Here is a 14,397-nt window from a genome sequence, read left to right as displayed (position 1 = left end):
ATTATTATGATGTTTAATGAGTTGGACTTTAGACTTCCTAAGATCAGAGTAAAACTTCCAAGTAAATAGGAACTAATTATTTCAAGTCCTATCAAAAATAAACTAATTCACAATAAGGTGTGTGGGGGCACTAGAGAAGAACAGAGTGACTTTAGGTAGAGAGGAATGAAGGGAGGGGAGGGGGTGTGGAATAGGAAGGATAGTAGAATGCAACAGACATTATTACTCTATGTATACACATGACTGCATGACTGATGTGATTCTACAACTACAACATGCACAATCAGAAAAGTGAGAAACTTTACCCCATTTATGTGTGATATATCAAAGTGCATAAATGCATTCTACTGTCATGTATAACTAATTAAAACAAAAAATTTAAAAATTAACCTAAATGATGAAGTATTTTTAATTCTTTGAGCTAAAAAGAAAAAAAATACATGCCAATAAATCATTAGAAGAAACTATAGAAAAATTAAACTGCTGATTTGGGGGTAGAAAGGGCATCCTTAGAGAAACACTAAATATAAATATTTTAAAAGCTTGACAAATTTGATTTAAATTAAGTTTACATACAAAAGGTATCCCCTGATTCAATTCCCCAAATACATAGCAAACCTTAAAAAATCAGCAAAAGTGTTTTAAACTGTAAAATTAAAAAATGAAAAACAAATATAAATAAGGAATTTAGGAAACAGAAAATAAAAATTTTTGGAGAAACATGCAAAGATACTCAACCTCACCAATAACTGGGGAAATGAAAATTAAGGCAATGACAGATGCCTTAATTCACCACTGGATTTGCAAAACTTAGTGCTGCAAGGGGAGAGTCCCTGTCGCCCCCTGCTGGTGGCTGAGTGCAAGGCTGAGTCTGTGCAAAGAGCCTTGTAATGTCACTATAGAAATTAACATGCATATTTCCTTTACCAGGCAAAATTTGCTTCTACACTCTGCTCTTTTAAAAACACTCATTTGTGTGTACAAATAAATAGGTACGGGGACCTTCCTTATTTATAAACAGTAAAAACCAAGAACATTTATGCTTCACCTCTCCTGGGGAATACTATGCAGAAACTGAATGAAACGGGGATCTAAATGTTCTCCCAAAATACAATGAACAAAACTGCTCGTCCATTGGGATCTTGTTTATACAAGAGCGGGAAGAGCACATTAAAAACTTGGTTCCAGCTGAGTGTGGTGGCACATGCCTATTATCCCAGGGACCTGAGAGGCTAAAGCAGGAGGATTGCAAGTTTGAGGCCAGCCTCATCAGCTAAGCAACTTAGTGCAATCCTGTCTCAAAATTAAAAAAAAAAAAGTAAAAAGGACCAGGGATATAACTCAGTGGTAAAGCATCCCTGGGTTTAGTAAAATTATTGGGAAAAAAAAGTAGATAAAAGGCCGGGCATATTGGTGGATGCCTGTAATTCCAGTAGCTTCGGAGGCTGAGGCAGGAGCATCATAAGTTCAAAGCCAGCCTCAGTAATTTAGCCTCAGTAATTTAGCAAAGTCCTAAGAAATTCCACAAGACCCTGTCTCTAAATAAAATATTATAAAGGCTGGGGCTGTGGATTCAATCCCTGGTACCCACTCCTCCAAAAGTTAATAAAATACTTTTTAAATTATTTTAAAAGGTCCCCCCAAACACACCCAGCATACCATATAGGTAAAAGGAAGCTCTGTTTTTCTTCTGTGTGTGATGTGAATTCCTGCCTATGGGAGCGTCTGAGAAATACCATCTCAATTCTCCATAATTTCACTGTATGAGAAAGTATTCATGGGGAATTGACATATTTTAAACACTTACCTTGGAAAAATTAAATGCAAGAGTGTGGAAATAAGAAATTACAAATCTGATTCAATTAAAATATCACATGAAATATACTATATATATCTTTTGTAATTTATACACACAAGTTTATTCAAATATCACATGAGAATATGTTTGTTTTGCAAGTGGTTTTAATTCTTTTGCCACAATTTCCCCATGTTTTTACATTACCACATCTTTTTTTCTAGACTTAAAATATTCAATAGAATTTGCCATAAGTTAAAAATGAAAAAAAAAAAAATTCTTTCTGCTGAAAATATCACATTTAACTTAAAATGTGATATTTGAATATCAATAATTGAAGTTGCTGGGGAGGGGGATCACATTTAGATGAAGGTCCCAAGATAGCCCTGAGATCTAAATAAGAAAATATCTCTTATAAACTGTAACAAAACTCTCACCTTAAATAAAACACTCTGAAATGTATACAATTATATCCATATTCAATAGCTTTACAGTATCAAGTCTGGGTTTACAGAAATAATAAAAAAAATAGTTTTACATCCAGAAAACAGGTTCTAAGACCTGTTTATACCAAAATGACAAAATTTGAAACCCAGCACCCTATGCAAAAGTCTGTTCCATTCCTAACCCATCACAAAGACACCACTGCTTAAAAACACAGATCCTGGGACATCCAGTAAACGCCATCTGTCATCTGAGCAAAGAAAATCCCAGTAAAATTAGCTCTGACACTTCATTTGAATGAAGAATCTGATTCAAACCAAGAGTCTGAATCCACCAAGGGTTCCTGGGATTGCTGGGTACCATTCCTGGGAGTGTGGTATCATGCACTTGGTTCCCATTGAGTGTAACCATAGTTAAGTGGTTCCAAACCAGCTTCTAGAACTCGTAACAGATGGTCAGGTACCTTGATCAAGGCAGAGAGATCTCACAGATCTGGCCGAAGTGGCTCTGTTCAAACTGCCTGGGTCATCTTTCAAAAAGAGATGCGTTACCTGGACTCCCAGGGAGCCCTCAGGTTTATAATTCTTCTGACCAAGCGGGTCACCTAGACATTCCCTGGGAGCCACTGTCACCTTTCCAGGCATTCTGGTCTCCCTTGAGGTCATCTGTGTGTACCTGGTGTGCATGCACGTGTGTGTGCCTGGTCACCTCTGCACACAGTCACCCTATCGCACATTGTGCTTCTTGGCACACAACAGGGGTGCACTTTGCACAGAAGTCTTATTGCAGGCAGAGTGAGGAAACTGAATGTGAGCACTGGCATTCAAAGTCCTTGAAAATCAGTCAAATCAATGCAGGTAGTTGTTTTGTTTTGTTTTGTCCTGTTTCTTTAAATTTAAAAAAAGCAGAGGCATTTTTTAGCCACTTATTTAAAATCTTAATGAAGAAATGTGAACCCAAGGGCACAGAAATGACTCGCTGACTCAAGAGTTATTATATAGGTGCATAAAACAAGTTCTAAATGCGTCCAGAGGTGGGAACTTGAACAATCAGCATTTTAGGAAGAATTAGGTTTGTTCTAAGTTCTTTGTGGCTAATGTCATTCGCTGTGAAAGTTCAAAGTGCCTCAATAACTGTGACTGGCTTGTTGTAAGGATCTATTGTGATCCATACTTTCTGTTTCCTATAAATCTTAGTAAGAACAGGATCAATGTTCCATTCTTTCTTTCCCTAGAAGACGGAGGCCCTCCAGGTGACTCCCTCTTGGGAACACTTGACCACTTCCTGAGATCCCAGAAGGCGGCTGTCAGGAGAGGTGGCACACGGTATGAGCGCACTGCAGGAGCCTGGCGCACACCTCTGAGCGTGGGGTGGGGTGGGGGGGCAGTGGGGGGGGTGGGAGCCTTCCCAGCGCCTCTCCACCTTCTCCAAGATCATGCCCCCGTCCCCGCCCTCCTACCCACTGGGGCTCTGCGCCCCTCCCCCTGCAGCACTAGCCCAACACAGGCCCTCTGCCCATCAACCCCTTTACGTCCTTTTCCTCCAGTGTGGTGCCCGCTTTTCCTTCCTGGCACTTCCTCTCGGCACCTACTGCCTTCTTCTTTTCTTCCTTGGCCTCCTTGTACTGCCACTTGGGGATCTGCAGGTGGGTGCTGTCCTTGGCGCTGCCCTTGCGGCCTATGTGCTCTGGCTAGAAGGAGGGTGCAGGCGCCTTGCTGATGCGGACCCTGGGGACCACCACAGCCGGCTGCACACTGCTCGGGCACAGGAGCTGCAGGGGCAGGAGGCTGGCCTTCCGCCGGACAGAGGCTGACCCCTGGGCCCCTGGCAGTTAGGGAGACGGGGGACTGAGTCTCGGAGCCTCCTCTCTGGAGCCCCCCACCACCTCAGAAGTCTGAAATCGCTGTTCAGCACCTTCTGCCTCCTCTGTCTCTTGGGCAAGGGTGTCCTGATCCCCCTTAGCCGCCAGGATTTCCTGCACTGCCAGTCGCCGTTTTCCAGCACAGGGAGGGTCTTTAGGACACACAGTTTGGCAGATGATGTCCACAGCAGGACTATAAAGGCATATGGTCAAGGATGCCCCCATCCTCCAGGCCCCGGCCTGAGCACGAGGTCAGCCCGGACCACACGAATTCAGTGAGCCTCTGCAAGCAGTTTTTGGAGACTGCAGGCTTCAGAACCGCCTCCAGGGTCAGCAGCAGCTCTAGCCTGTACTTCTCCCAAGTTGTTCAGGGTAGGGTCGTTCCAGCAGCCTCTGCATGAGTCAGACGGCCTCCACCCTGCCTGTGTAAGCAGCCCACTCCTTGGGTGACATCCCGCATGCGGGGGCGGGGGGCCTGCCCCAGGCGTGTACATCTGCCCCTGAAAAACAAGAAGCACAAGTGGGTGGCTGCAGCAGCAATTCAAAGAATGGAACAAAGGTCAAATTTCCAAAACCTAATAACAAGCTCTATCCTGGAGCCACTGCCACCTGCATGTGACAGTCACCTACTGCATTTACCACTGCAACAAGAAAAGGTTTCTCATGCATCATTTGATGTTTTTGTCTTTTCTAAATAAAAATTTGTCTGAATCTAAATCATGATTCTTTTTTCTTTTTAAGAAATAAGATTTCAACGGAGCACAGTGGCTCACTCCTGTAATCTCAGCAGCTCGGGAGGTTGAGGCAGGAGGATTGATTGCAAGTTCAAAGCCAGCCTCAGCAATAGCAAGGCACTAAGCAAGTCAGTGAGCCCCTGTCTCTAAATAAAATACACAATAGGGCTGGGTATGTGGCTCAGTGGTTGAGTGCCTCTGAGTTCAATCCCTGGTACCCAAAAGAAAGAAAGAAGATTCCATAGCTCTCTGCCAATGGAGACATGACTAGACAACAAAAATATCTTAAGATCACTTGATGATGAAGCTGGAGTGCTCTAAATGCTAATGGTAACAGTCACTTGCAAGGCACTCGGTACCATCTCTTCTCTCCTATCATTTGGAGGGCTGCTGTGGGTCCTCTTTTGTGGGAAATGGTGGTCCTTCACCTCTCCCACTGGGTAGTTAACTGGCTGGGGTACTGCAGCCCATATTCCTATAGACCAGATAGTGGGCTATTCCAAAACAGAGGCCATATCTTATGCATTTTTCTTCTGCAACACATCTAATCCTGGCAGGTGGGAGGCATGCCTATAACAAAGGTTCATTACAGAATGAATGATGGTCACAGTGGCTGGGGACCTGCCTGGGCTGCAAAGCTGGCAAGCTCCAGGGAGTAGAGAGCTCCAGGAAGCGCCTTGGGTCCCCTGCACTCAGCTCTGTGTGCTAACAACCACCCAGCAGGGCAGGTGTGATGGTCAGTATTCTGTGTCAGCTTGGCTACAATAGAACATCCAGTGCTTTAATCAAACACTAATCTAGGTGTGGCCTGAAGGGATCTTGTAGCTTTGGCTAACACCTTCTAATCAGTTAACTTTAAGTCAAGGAGATGAACCCCAAAGAAGTGGCTAGGCCTCATCCAATCATTGACTGCCTTAAGAGCAAAGACTCAAATTTCCTAGAGAAGAAAAATTTCTTGTTGCATTCATATATGAATATGCAACAGCAAATACCATTGTTATATAGAATTATAATACACCATACTACAGTGATGCAGCCACATCAATGTTTATAGCAGCTCAATTCAAAATTATCTGTGGAACCCACCTAGATGCCCATCAGTAGATGGGTGGATAAAGAGACTGGTATGTATACACAATGGACTATTTCTCAGCATTAAAAAGAATAAAATTATGGCATTTGCACATAAATGGATAGAGCTGGAGAATATCATGCTATGTAAAGTAAGCCAGTCCCATAAAACCAAAGGCAGAACGTTTTATCAGATTAGTGGGTGCTGATTCATAGTGGTGGGGGTGGGAGGGCAAGAGAAGAATGGAGAAACATTGGATTAGGCAAAGAGGAGGGTGGGGGAGGGAAGGGGGCGTGGGGCAGGAAAGATGGTGGAATGAGACAGACATCATTACCCTAGATACATGTATAATGGCATGAATGGTACAACTATACATCATGTACAACCAAAGAATTGAAAAGTTACGCTCCATTGTGTACAATGAATATATTCTGCTGTCATGTATAACTAAGTAGAATAAATAAAACATAAAAAATATAATGCACCAACAAAAAAACATGGAATAAAAGGAAAAGTTCTGCTTCTAGACTTCAGTATCAACTCCTACCTGTGGGCCTAGCCTACAAAGTTTAGATTTACCAACCCCCACAACTGCATGAGTCAATTCCTTAAAATAAATCTCTTAATTTATGCAACCTATCAGTTCTGATTGTCTAGAGAATCTTTAATTATGTATCCCCAATATCTTCCTGAATGTCTCTCCATTCTACCCACTACCCCCCCAACATACAAACATTCCAACATTAAACTCCAAATCATCCTGGTGAAATATGCATCAATTTCAACTTGGCAATGTAGAAATTATTACAAAGTTGCTGTTAATCTTGGCCCAAACTCAGCCCCACTTACAGTTAGAAATCATTCAGGATTTCAAGTCCCATTAGTCATATCTCTACTGGCAAAGCAACGTTAAAAACTAGGGCAATTATCTGTCTGTGAGCTCCCTGGAGACAGGCCTGGCAGAGGCAGCTTCATTTATATCCCACACAGACCCAGGTGTTGACATGTGGTGGCTGATCAATATGAGCTGAGAGAGGCAGCGGGGGGAGGGGAGGGCACTGCTACTTCCCCCCTGCCAGCCCACAGTGGCCTCAGAGCCAGGCAGACCTGGCTCACATGAGCTCACCTGCTAATGGTCTTAATTCTGTGACACATTAAAGAATAGCCATCTTACAAGAGTGGTAATTATTTGCAACCAGAAATAAGGAGAACTCATTAGTTAGAGTACAATTTATAAACTGACTAAAATGAAAAGGGGATAGTAAAAAATGTCATTGCAGAAAATAGATGACACATTAAACCTTAATTAATTGCATGTCACTTAAAAAAGGAAAAAAAAAACTGCAAAATTAAAATCTTAATGAACACTGCGTGAAAGAGACATTTTTCAAATGCTAATGGAAAACAAAAGGAACAGCTGTCCAAAGCGCAGCATTCTTCCTGTTGTCCCCACCTTTTCAAAATGCTCAGAAAATACAAACACCCCAAAGAACAAGAGCCATTGTGACTGCCATGCAGTTCTAGGATCTTAGTGGTGCTTAATTAGGGATTCACTTCCTAAGACCACTTCTAAGGGTGACATTGATGGCCAGGACCTAGCAAGTAAATTATTAAAAACAAGCACAGTTACTCTTTAGTGTCCATAGGGGATTGCTTCCAAGACCCCCATGGACACCAAATTTCAAGGATGCTCAACTCCCTTGTAGAAAATGGCATGATATTTGCATATAACCCATGCACTTCCATAGACACCAAACCATTTCTAGATTAGTAATAAAACCTAAGGCAAGGTAAATGCTTTATAAACAGTTGCTAGGCTGTATTGTCTAGTGACCAGTGACAAGGTAACAGATCTCTACTGGTTCCATACAAATGCATTTTTTAGAGATATTTTATATCTGTAGTTGCCTGAATCCATGAAACAGAACCCAGGACATGGGAGGATCAACTGTACTGATGATTAACATTTTACTTGAATACCTTTAAACGTATACAGAGAAATTCCAAAATTCCACTGCGTCCATCTTCTCCCAGGACACCACCAGCATCCTTGCTTCATACCCAACAGTGCTCAAAGCTGTGGACCAAGGGTAGGCTCTTGCCAATGGGTCCACTTGCTACCTTGCTGACAGCTAAGAGTTGTCTGCACAAAATCATCCTCTATTTTATTCAAAGCAACATACTCAGTTCTAGGCAGTGGATCATAATGGTCTAGCCTAAGACTGCCCAACCTCAGCATTATTGGCATTTTTGGCCATGCTTGTGGTGAGGGCTTTCCTGTGCAGTGAAGGACTTTTAACAGCATCTCTGGTGACTACTCAAGAGATATCAGTAGCACCCCACCAGCCGTGACAACCAGAAATGTATCCAGCTGTTGCCAAATGTCACCTGGGGAGCAATATCATCCCTGACTAACCTAATGACTGAAGTCTGTTTCCCATTTGTCCGTCTGCCTGTGTCCAAGCAACCTTGTGCTGGCCAGAGCCCTATGGGGTATTCACCTCCTGAGAACAGGGATAATTGTACTTGCTGCTGTTGCCACTGCCTCCTACCAGAGGTCTGGTGACTCTTGGAATCAAGAGGTGAAAAAGCAAGAAGCTAAGGGAATTGATGAATAGGAGAAGAAAATCAGGTCCATGTTGTCTTCTCTGAACCAAGGCCAGCTTTGGACAGTGACGACCAACCTTAAGACTCCTAGTGAGATATGAGGAAAAGACACCTGTCTGTCTAATCCACTCTCAAAGTCAGGACTTCTGCTACTGTAGTGGAAAACATCCCAAACTAGTGCCAAAGGGGAAAAAATGATGTTCCCGCCCTCTCAGTTCACTTTCCCCTGGGAGTCAGGCCAGGCCCCCGAGGACAGTGGGAGGCAAGCACAGTAGTCACTTTCTTTTTTCTTCTCCACCAGCCCCCACCCTGACGGCATCCTTCCTAGGCAGCCCAGCCCAGGCCACCCTCCTGCCACAGGAGGTGACACACCACAAGGGTGGGCCAGCCCTTGCCAGCTTCCGGCTGGGCCACCTCTAGCCTGTGTCTGGGTCACTGGGTGTGTAATCAGTGCAGCAAGTCAGGATTGCAGGGTCACAGGGGAGAGCCTGATGTCCAGCCCAGTGGGACTGAGGAGCTACCTCCATGGCATGACAAGTAGGAAAGGTGTACCCTGCCCCCATGAGGGGCCAGAATTGGAAGATAAATCCCCTAGTGTCCTTGTCCCTTGGGGTATCTCCCAGATGGACTCTGCTCATCTCTCAGAGGTCCCAGCAGGGCTGAGTCCCAGTCACCCACCAGCAACTGCTCAGGAGCCTGAGGTCACTGGATTAGCATTGTCTCTTCCCAACTCACTCCCCCCACCTGCACTCTGCCAGGCTGCTTCCCAAAAGCAACCTTTGAAAAAATCTGTTTGTCCTCAAGTCCTTGTCTCAGGGTTTGTTTTGGGGATGAAGGGGTGTGGTATAAATTTCCTGAGTTAATTTTTCTCTAATAACGTGAAACAACTCCAGTGTGGCAAATTCTCAGTTCACAAAAAAATTCCCATTTTCCTCATAAACAGAAAGCAACATCTTAATATAAGTCCCTGGTTTACCAGAAGTCTAGTCAGGGCTTGCTAGAGATGAGCAGGACTGTGGAGCAAAGAACACGGTGTCTTTTCTGGTGCTTCTTCTTCCTTTTAATCTATGTGCTCTCTGGAATCATGCAAGATGCAGGCCTTTGATTGTTTCTACTCCCAAGGCAGCAGCCTTACTTTATACTGCACTTCAGTATAAACAGGGGCTCTCAAAAGCAACCTGGAACCTGGCAATCTCCATAAAAAAATCCTGTCCTCCATGCGGCTTCTCAGAGCCAACTGATTTAAATAGACTTGTCACTCTGGACACTAATATTCCACTGAATCAACAAGGTCCTGCTGCCTCTCTTGGGATTGTCATCAGCACAGACGACAGTATTAGGAAGCCAAACCCGAAGACCCACTGAATCAGGTTTCCAGAATCCGGTTATATTTTTTATTTAAATTAAAATTTCTGATACTTTTAACATTCTTTTGTTCTACTGCACAATGCAGACCCAATCTGATCTGTACCTGTACATTACAGATGGTGAGAAAATCTAAACAGTTGAGGGTTTCAGCCAATTTGATCTTTCATCACGTATAAAATAAAATGTTTGCTATTGAAAATAAACTGCAACGCAGAAACTAAGGTGCAGAAAAACATTCAAGAAACAAAGATCACCTCATCTGAAGAACTTATAAAGGCATGTTTTTATATGTAGGAATGGTTGTGCACTTTACTTTTCAAATTATCACAGAATGACCATTTTGCAGTTAACTCCTGGGTAACCTTCCTAAGCTATACATAGACTCACTCCATGTTGAAGGGTCTGTCAATCTAAAAGAAATGCTCAGGCTGTTGGGAACTTTCAATGCTTTAAGTTCTGATATGGATATGTTTAAATGGAAATAAGAGACATAAAAATAGTTGAGAATTGTAATCTAACTTAGTAGTGACAATAACAAATGACCACTCCCAAATAAAGCCTAAGGGGGCAGCTTGAATGCTCCCTGGAAAAGGTCTCATCTTTATTTTAGACAATATAGAACCAGCTAGGAGGGAGAAACATATCTAAGAACAAAAAGATCTTCTCTTTTTTCATCCTTTCTCACTTATTAGCTATATCAGTAGTCCCTGTCTCCAGCCCCCCACCCCACAGAGGATGTTTGGCAGTGCCTGGGACACTTCTTGCTGTCATGACTGGGGATTCTTCAGCCACCTAGAGGGTAGAGGCCAGGGACAAGACTGAACAACCTACAGTTGTCAGAACCTCCCCTCACCTCCACAACATGGACTTATCTGGCCCCAAATCTCAAAATCATGCCAAGGTTAAGAAACCCCTGAGTTACATGCTTACTACCCTAATAAATTAAAGATCTCATCACAGAATATTTTTCAAAGAGAAAAATATGCCTTGTTCTTTTATTCACTTAATGAATAACTACAGAATACATAAACTCCCTAATAATGGTAACAACACAATCCTAATCGACATGCCCTGATGGCAGGCATCTAAGGTGGCCCTGGCAGGAGAGAGCTCCCTTCCTCTGTGCCATCACAGCTTCCATCCCAGAGAAGAGGAAACCGCAGTCCAGAAAGGCAAGTGATTGCTGCAGGTATGGAGCTGGGTTGAATCCTGGGCCTGGCTTTCTGGGTCACTTACCCTCAGCACAGTGCAGAGGGAAGCCCCAGGCATGGACAGGCAAGGGCCTGTGCCCACAAGGAGTTCAGACTTCACTGGGGGAGAACTCCCAAGGGTGACAGGGCAGAGCGTCTACAGACCCGATGTTTAATCTGTAACAACTGGGCGGTACAGGTGACCTTAACACCCAGCCCATCACCCACAGCACCATCTCTCCAAGAGATGTGGAGGGCATTTCTGTAATCCTATAACTACTGTAGCAAATGCTGGAAACTTTTAAGAGACCCAAAGAAGACAAAAATGACAATGATAGTGAGACTGAGCCCCTCATGTTTTCCAGGGTGATTAGAAGGCAATTTACCCCCCACCAAAAGGGAAAAAAAAGTTGGTAATTCAAATTAACTTGTTCAGGAAAATGCACAATACACTGTCAGTTTACCTCCCACTAAAAGGGAAAAAAAAGTTGGTCATTCAAATTAACTTGTTGGGAAAAATGACACCATATACTGTCAGTTGAAAAACTAAATTACTAAAAATCTGCACTCAATTAAAACTCAATCCAAAATTAATAAAACAGACGAAGCTTCTGCCACTCACAAGAGCATCCTACAATCACCATTTAATTAGGAGGAACCACTTCTCACTGATACAGGACAGGCAGGGCCTAAACTCTGCTGAAACTGAGCTCTTGCTTTTCACAACTAAATCTGCCACTGAATCAAAAGCACAACCAATGGGATTAATTTTAGTTATGATCCTTTTATATTTCTAAGTAGATTTGCAATCTTCAAAACCTTGAGTTTATTTGTCCTATAGCATCCTGTAAGACACAGAGTTTAAAGCAGGAAGAAAAAAATTAAAAGTTGTAAATCCCCAAATCCCAGATGGATGAAAGAAAAACAGGCTCACACAATGCTGAGTCATAAACAATACATGAAGACAAACTGTCACAGGCCAGAGGCAACTGGGAACACATGACAACTAAACGGGGAGCCAGCTGGGGTCCTGGGACAGAGAAGGAGCATTAACGGAGGAGACAGGATCTGGAAGAGCTCTGATGGCATTCCCAGGAGAACCACAATCTGAATGTTGGCCCCCTCAGACTTCATGGGTGTGTCACTTCATACCCAAGGGGATGGTATAAAGAGGTGGGGGCTTTAGGAGGTGCTTGGTCACAGGATGGGCCTCAGGAATGGGATTGGTGCCCTCATGCAAAAGGCCAGAGGATGCCCCCAGCCCTTCCAACAGGGAGGACATGACAAGAGGGAATAGGCCCCCACCAGACATCATTCTGCTGGTACTTTGGTTGGAGTCTGTAAACAAGTCTGGATGGTGCCTGGCATTTTGCCAGAGGGAGTGGTTAACATTAAAGTCTGTAAACAAGTCTGTATGGCGCCTAGCATTTTGCCAGAGGCAGAGGTTTGTGAATCAAAGCCAGCGATTCGTTAAGTGTGGAGATTTCTTATTCATTGACTGCTGTATCGAGTTTATGCTAAATAAGATAAGCTATGTGGAATGTATAAATACCTCTGTTGTCCTAAAATAAATGGATCCCAATCCTGCTGTATCAATATTCACAAGTTGTTTGTCACACCGCCCCCCTCCTCCCGGTTATTTTCCTGCAGCCAGACTGTGACAATTTTGATCTTGGCTTCCCTGCCTCTGAACTTTGAGCAATAAACATATTGTTTATCAATCATCCAGTCTGGTGTTTTGCTATAGCAGTAAGAATGGACTAAGAGAGGGAAAATGTCAGCTCTTCAGGAACTCTAAGCACTAAGCAGAATTGGCTGACCCCAGTGCCACAGCCAAAAATAAAGATAAATTAAGGCAGCAAATGAATATGAGCAACAGCTATTGGATATTGAGTGCATTACATGTACTTAGACACATCTTCTCCCTTAATTCTCAAAATAACCTGGTGAGGTGGCACTAAAGACTCTCCCTGACCCCAGTTTCAAGTCAGGAAAAGAATTAGAGGTTCATCAGAAGGAATTTGGTTTAGTAGCTCATTAAAACTGCATAGCCTTGAGAGTTTATAAAGTAAACTATGTTACCCTCAGGCAGGAGGGACAGATTTTTGCAGATGGGGACCAGTGAGTGTCTTCTCCAGGCTGATAAGGACCTAAGGGACAAATGGAGCTGCCCTATTGATCCCAAGCTGAAGCCTAGAACTTTCCACTGACTCTGGAAACTGCCACACAACACATCATCCTGCAGCTCCAACTGCCAGCAAGCAGGAGGCAGTCTGGCCCGGACCACCCCCTCCTGTGCCTACTCTAACAGCCATCGGCCCATCCAGGGCCAAGACCAGAATGCACATTTCTGAAGAGCAAATGTGCACAGGGTTGGGAGCAGATGTGTGGGGGGGAGGAAACCAAGGGCAAGGGAAGGGGTCACTCCTCCAAGAGCTCAGCACTGACCTGCCAGCAGCTGGCTGTGACCCCCTCCACAAGCCTGAAGACTGTCATCACCTCAACAAAGACCCCATTCTTCGAGGCATCCACCAGGATGTTTCCATGGGGATGATTTGTCTCTTTGAGGGACGTTCTTTAAAGGAGTCAGTTATTTCCAGGGCCCACAGGTGCGAGGGACAAGAGGCACATACCTGCGAGCATCAGGGCTCTGACATACTCCTTCTGGCCCTGAATAGCTGCTTTCATCAGGGCAGTGAAGCCAAACACATTCTTCCTTTCAAGGTCAAGACCAGGGAAATAGTTCAACAGGTAGTTGGTGATTGTGGCATGCCCTGAAAGAGATCGGTACACGTGTGGGTCTCACTTACATGAGGCCTACAGAGGGACCGGGGTATGTCGGGAGCTGGTGCAGGAGGAAGCCAGGCCCCGGGCAGCTTCCTGCTCTGCAGGTTTTCCTCTCTGATCCCCAGACAATCCTTCTGGAGGAGGCAGAGGCCATTGTCCTGGCCACATGGATGTCTCAGGTTCCCTCAGGGCCCTTCAGCCAACCACCTGAGTGGTGCAGGGTCCCACCATGCTGCAGAGGAGGCTGGGCAGGGACAGTAGTGTCATCACAGGCGGGTGCTGACAGCTCCCAGCTGCAGCCACTGGGGCAGACAGAAGCAAAGCCAGGAATGAGCCTCCGAAGCATTTCCAAGTGCTCCGGAGCATCAGAGAGGAAAAGTTCATCATCATAGCAAAGAGATAACACCAGCTCATGCTCACACCTCTGCTGCCACTCAGAAAAGAGTGTCTGTCCCTCCCTCCCTCCCTCTCCACCCCCACTTACACATGATCACAAGGAGGCTGCCTCAGCCACAACCCTGAGCAGCTGAGAAGCTTCA

At 44.4% G+C, this 14,397-nt stretch overlaps 1 pseudogene; it reads right to left on the bottom strand.

Annotated features, from left to right (window-relative positions):
• Positions 1-3,766: 3,766 nt before the first annotated feature.
• LOC143410379 (ankyrin repeat domain-containing protein 33B-like) lies at positions 3,767-13,843 on the bottom strand (annotated as a pseudogene).
• Between the last annotated feature and the right edge of the window lie 554 nt (positions 13,844-14,397).

Source organism: Callospermophilus lateralis, chromosome 11 (genome assembly GCF_048772815.1).
Source record: "Callospermophilus lateralis isolate mCalLat2 chromosome 11, mCalLat2.hap1, whole genome shotgun sequence".
Lineage (NCBI taxonomy): Eukaryota > Metazoa > Chordata > Mammalia > Rodentia > Sciuridae > Callospermophilus > Callospermophilus lateralis.
This window is presented reverse-complemented; position numbering and strand designations above follow the sequence as displayed.